We start from the raw sequence: 6,000 nt of genomic DNA on the forward strand, positions 1-6,000 counted from the left end.
AACGTGGAGCACATTGACAAATATAAGTAGTTTATATAGTTGAACAGTGAAATTGTAGCCATAGACTAGAGGCAGTAGCCCAGAGCAACTTCCATAAGATGAAAAATGTCATGTACATCAGCATTTTGCACCAGCTTTGACAATGTGCATAAGACACTCCTGTGTATTGGTGCTACTGTGTAATATGGAATCATGAACGTTAACGTAGGCAATGATAGAAAAGATGCATCTAAAATGTGGATTTATTTTAGGACACTAAGAATTTATTGAATCAAGAGAATGACCGATGAAGAAGTACTAAGGCAAATGCAAAAGAGAGAGGAAAGTCTCAAAAAGGCAAAAAAGAAGAACTTGGGTTATATATGAAAAAATGAAAAATATAGCTTATCATTCAATGTAAAATAAATGAGAAAAAGAGGAGGGAAGATAACATACTGGCTGTAGAAGCTTTGAGATTTGTTAGGTTGCAACACAACATCAGTGTGTAGAATAGCTGTACCTGAAGTCAAAACAGATGACATCTTCTGGTATAAGAAGAACAAGAAGAGGAAGAGGAGAGAGAAGCAGAAAGAATAAGAAAAGCAGACCAGAAAGTTTAGTATGCTACAGCATAGTATTTATTTATTTATATGCTGCTTTTTCCTAAAAAAGGATCCAAGGCAGCTTACAGTATTAAAAGCTGTTAGAAGCTAAAATAATACATTATTGCAATATTTTAAAAAGAATTAAATGCTGTAAATGTAATCTACTAAGCAAAAGCAGTAGTAAAAACACATTTGAATAACAACAATAACATTGCTAATGAACATGTAGGGGATGATGGGAGTTTTAGTGCAAGACATCTGGTGGGCAGAAAGGATACTATACCACCAAATATATCACAGCCCAACAAACTTCTCTCTGGAATCTGCCTGGGCCCATAGATCCCTCCCGTGCCCCATATCCTCCAAGATTTGACATATGCAGCTTATGATGATGCTTCTACCTTCAGCATCATCTTCACGTAGTCTGAGGATCACACACAGAATTCTAAATATCTATAAGAAGAGCCACCATACATTTCTAAGCTGCATCCAAAACCTATGCATGGCTTTGTTGAAATCTGAACCATCTCATGATGAATTCTTTTCACATTTCTATCTTCTTCCAAGGAATTCAGGGTAGGGATGTATATAGGGTTCATCCACTATATTCTCAGAACAATCTTGTAAGGTAGATTGATTGAGAAAATGAGTCTGGCTAAAAGTTAACCCATGGGAACCCCCCCCCAAAAAAAAACATTTTAACTTGAGTCTGATACTCTGTTCATTGTACTACACTTGCTCTGAAAAAAATGTTTTAATGAAATCAAACAGATTACGAGAGAGGGACTGACTTGATGGCTAGATTCTAAACACAGGACAATGGAACAATTTTAAACTAATAGCTTGATCATAGAGCACAAGGGCCTAACATCCTCTGGATATTATTATCATATTCAGAAGAAAACAATGCGACCGGCTTTCTCATTATGATTCAGCAGTACTTCCACTGAGTCATCACAATGCCCAAAATGGTTATGTAAAGAGAAGCAGACATTAAGATCAGTTCCAGAAGGCTGTTATTATTAGGTCCAACTCTGGAATTTTATGATTCAAGACTTGTGGTGTTTATGTCCTCAGCGTGTCTACATGAGCACTTTGGATTTTTCCCCTTCTTGATCCATTTGTTTGTTTCTACAGTGGTGCCTCGCAAGACAAATGCCTCGCAGAACAAAAAACTCGCAAGACAAATGGTTTTGGCAATGGGGTTGATGACTCGCAAGACAAATGTTCCTATGGCCATGCTTCACAAGAAGAATGTTTTCCATTTTTTGTTCCTGCCTCATGTTTGCTGATTTTTAAATGTTTTTCTATGATGTTTAAAAAGTTAAAGTGTTTTAATTGAAATTTTTGAAATCATCTGCACAATATGTATGGCTTTAAGAGCACTTAATAAACCCTTTGTAAACCAAATTTGACTTTGTTCTGACTTTTTTTGGCCATAGGAATGCATTAATTAGATTTCAATGCATTCCTATGGGAAAACGTGTTTTGCAAGACGAATTTTTTGCAAGACAACATTAACTGCGGAACCAATTAAATTCATCTTGCAAGGCACCACTGTATTTAAGCCAAGATTAGTGCACGAACAACAAAATTCTTAAATAGCTCAATGTCTAGATAATATTCAAGCAATTAACCAGGTTAAAACATGTTTGAAAATCTAATCAATCACAGTGACAATTTCCATCACTATATTTAACTCAACTCTTCTGGCTCATGGGCCCTGTACTACTCTCTATTATCTGCGGAACCTGATGTTGGGAGTTCAATTCCCCACTGTGTCTCCTTGAGAGAGGCTGGTCTAAATGATTCATAGAGTCCCTTCCAGCTCTGTAGTTCAAAGGTGATGATGACGATGATCCCAGATCATGGGCTATGGCTGAGGATGATGTTAACTGCAGTTCAAATCTTGGTGATGCCACCCTATGGAAGACCACATGTACTATTCACATGGAAATATTTCTTCCCTCTCTATTTGAAAAAAGAACTGTAAGTATTAGCAATGTACTGTTATAAACGTCAATAAAGAATGTATCTGAGCATCTGAGAATGGAAACCAACAAGCCAATACTGCTTCTGTAAATTCCTCGATTTGTATCCTAATGAGGTCTTCCAGTATCATCCAATTTGGAAATTCTCCCTTCTGAATTTTTTTGAGAGCCAATGACATTCAATATATGCAATACTGATTGATACGATTACCTATATAAGGCTCTTTGTTCTAGACATGGAGCTATCACAGAGTATTGGCAGTGGATGCCCAAGTGGAAAAGCATCCACTGGCAATATTTGGAATGAGTTTCTTCAATTCTGAATGCGACTATTAGGAGTAGAGTTCAAAAGCCACTGCTAACCCTAAGAAGTAACTAGTCTAAATCTCAACTGTCAGTTGCAGTTGGGTCTCCTAAAAATCAATGTGAAAAGATATTTATATCTAAATTAAGTCTTAATTGTTCAATGGGAAAAACGTATGACTAGCTTAGTCTGGATCCAACCTGTTGATCTCTAACATGTTAAATGCATATAGTAAGCCGCCTAGAGTGGTCGAAATGACTAGATAGGCGGGGTATAAATGCGATTAATAATAATAATGATAATAATGATAATGATAATAATGATAATGATAATGATAATAATAATAATAATAATAATAATAATAATAATAATAATAATAATAATAATAATAATAATAATAATAATAATAATAATAATAATAATAATAATAATATAGGATTGGACTATCAAAGTAGAGCGGACACCAGGGGGATTAACTCTGATAGTCATTGTAACCTATGGCTCTAGGGCCTCAATTTTTGAAAACAGCACTTTTTGCAAAAAAAGGTAAAATTAAAATAAATCAACAATAGGTTTATATTCTCAGAATACAGCCAGTTTTGCCTTATTATCAAGAAATATTTGTATAGCTCCAGCTCGTTCCTCAACGAAGTATCCCTATATTGGCATCATTTATGCTGATTAGCAATAGAGCGTTTGTAATACACTGTACTGCAGTTTTGTCAATAAAAGTGGAAGGTGTGCACTCTCTATCATTTAAGGGCCTTCAGGTATTGTAACTACTTTTATTAGATGAAGAAAATGGTGGTGGTGGTGGCTCTTTTCTATTCAAACCACAACAGGCAACAATGATTCTTTGAATGTCTTTGTCTCTACAAGCATTTATATGGAGTTGAAAAGCGTACTTGTTTCTATCTGAAATTGAGCCCAACTGGTTCTGATTTATGTCATGATTTAAATATTAAAAAAAAGACAAATTTTCAGTTAAATCGTCAAAAAATCCAATATTTAAAGTAAAATGTTGATTTAAATCACTCAGTCAAATCCACTCTGGGTAATTCTGTTTAAAATGTATTATTAATTTGTATCTTTCAGGGTTTTATCAGGCATTGAAAGGGGTAGTTCCCAAGCCAGGCTTGCACTTTGGGGGATGCGTGCTGTGAAGCTCTGGACCAACTTTTTTATAATCCGTTGATCTGTATCAGTGTGAAATGGGAAGTGGTGTTCCTTATTTACACCAGTGCGTGAATGGGATCTGAACACATTTCCCCACTCCGCTGAAAGATTTCTCTCTGTAGCACAATTTGGAGAGCCAATATAATTTTATCCGTAGCAGTAATTGCATCTCCTTCATGTAAATGCTGTTCCTCTAAACCTACGGCTTAGAACTGGCTGCTCAGAATTAGAACTTGCCAGCCACTAGCTGAGGCAATAAAACATGTGGAACATTCCAAAGTCTGCAACCATTTTCTTCAGGACACCCATTTCTCCCAGTTGATCTGAAAGAAGCATTGAAACAAATTCCTCCTACCCCTACCCGGTGGCTGAACAAAACCTCGTTCACGCTTTATGGGAGCAAAGCTTTCTCACTGTGTGATTCCCTGCTTTTGTAGAACGTGCCGAGCTTGGGAGAGTCATTTTTGGACTACAACATCAAGAAATCACACCCAGCACTGGCAGGGACTATGTTGGCTCAGGGATACTGGGACTTGTAGTGGGGTGGTGGTGGAAAGAGCACGTTTCCAAGGCTCTAAGAATGTGTATGGTGCAAACACCAGAACCATCTGGGTGCAGCAAGTTATTTGGCTCCCTGCCACCTGCTATTCCAAGCGGTTGAAGGTTAGGTCGGTAAAAGAACCCACTTGGCCCTGGCATCCACTCACATCCCACAGTATTATGCAATTTTACAAGAGGGGACGTGGTGGCGCTGTGGGCTAAACTGCAGAAGCCTGTGCTGCAGGGTCAGAAGACCAAGCAGTCGTAAGATTGAATCCATGCGACGGAGTGAGTGCCCGTCGCTTGTCCCAGCTCCCGCCAACCTAGCAGTTCGAAAGCATGCAAATGCGAGTAGATAAATAGGGACCACGGCGTTCCGTGTCTAAGTCGCACTGGCCATGTGACCACGGAAGATTGTCTTCGGACAAACGCTGGCTCTATGGCTTGGAAACGGGGATGAGCACCGCCCCCTAGAGTCGAACATGACTGGACAAAAATTGTCAAGGGGAACCTTTACCTTTTACAAGAGGGAAGAACCCTCAAATATGTGGGAATGGGACTGAGCTTGATGGCCTTCTCAGCGAACAGTTAACCAGCAAAGACTTCTGCTCCCCCAGATGCTGCCCAAGTTCCATTGTTAGTAGCCTGCTGTTTAGTCAACTGGCATAGCGCCCATTAACTTCAAGGCTTCTCAGACCAGCTGATGTTGAGAAACAGGACTGAGGAAAATTCCTAACTTTCAGCCACACTCTTGCTCCATTGCAAGCAACATCTTTCCCCTAAAGAGAAGCAGATCTAGCTTTTTCCCGACAGTACAAAGCAATGCAGCAATTGAAATTAATACCACTGACCCCTAGGTACGTTCATACAAACGTTGAATGGGAAATTGATTGGCACTAGAATGAAGGGGCATAACCCATCACTGTCCTGTTTGGTCACAAAATGCCCACTGCTGCCTGGTAACATTATGTGATTGACAGCTACATGTTTCAAAAAGGCTGTGAAACAACCTGCCTTCTTAAGTGTATGTCATGAGAGTGAAATATCTAGAAGCACATCATTTCTCCATATGTTAGCCAGGAGCATGATAAAATCACAACTGATTCCTCCCAGTGACTGCCATCAGCTTTCCAATTTTCAGGCAGAATTCCCTCCCATTGCCTGGTCGATCTAACCTGGGATCTTTTAGGATCAAACCATGTGCTCTGCAGTTGAGGTGCAAGAATTCTGTAGAATCTGTTAGAACAATTTTTTAAAGCTATGAATATGACATTGTGGATATTTAATACACACTTTGTTCAAGTTTTGTTGAGATCAAAATTGAACTGAGTGTACATGGGAAAGTCAAATCAAGGAATCTGTGACTGTATGTCCATGGGTTTCTCTGAAATTATCATTGGCTATG

The 6,000-nt window shown here is 38.6% G+C and overlaps 1 long non-coding RNA gene across 2 annotated transcripts in view; it reads left to right on the top strand.

The window, feature by feature from the left end:
- The window catches only part of LOC110082878 (uncharacterized), a 36,907-nt gene extending 34,913 nt beyond the window's left edge, over positions 1-1,994 (top strand). For both annotated transcript variants that reach the window (XR_012088225.2, XR_013537756.1), the window contains exon 5: positions 1,722-1,994. This is a non-coding gene — a long non-coding RNA (uncharacterized LOC110082878). The remainder of the gene's footprint in view (positions 1-1,721) is intronic.
- The last annotated feature ends 4,006 nt before the right edge of the window (positions 1,995-6,000 follow it).

This window comes from Pogona vitticeps, chromosome 6, assembly GCF_051106095.1.
Source record: "Pogona vitticeps strain Pit_001003342236 chromosome 6, PviZW2.1, whole genome shotgun sequence".
Lineage (NCBI taxonomy): Eukaryota > Metazoa > Chordata > Lepidosauria > Squamata > Agamidae > Pogona > Pogona vitticeps.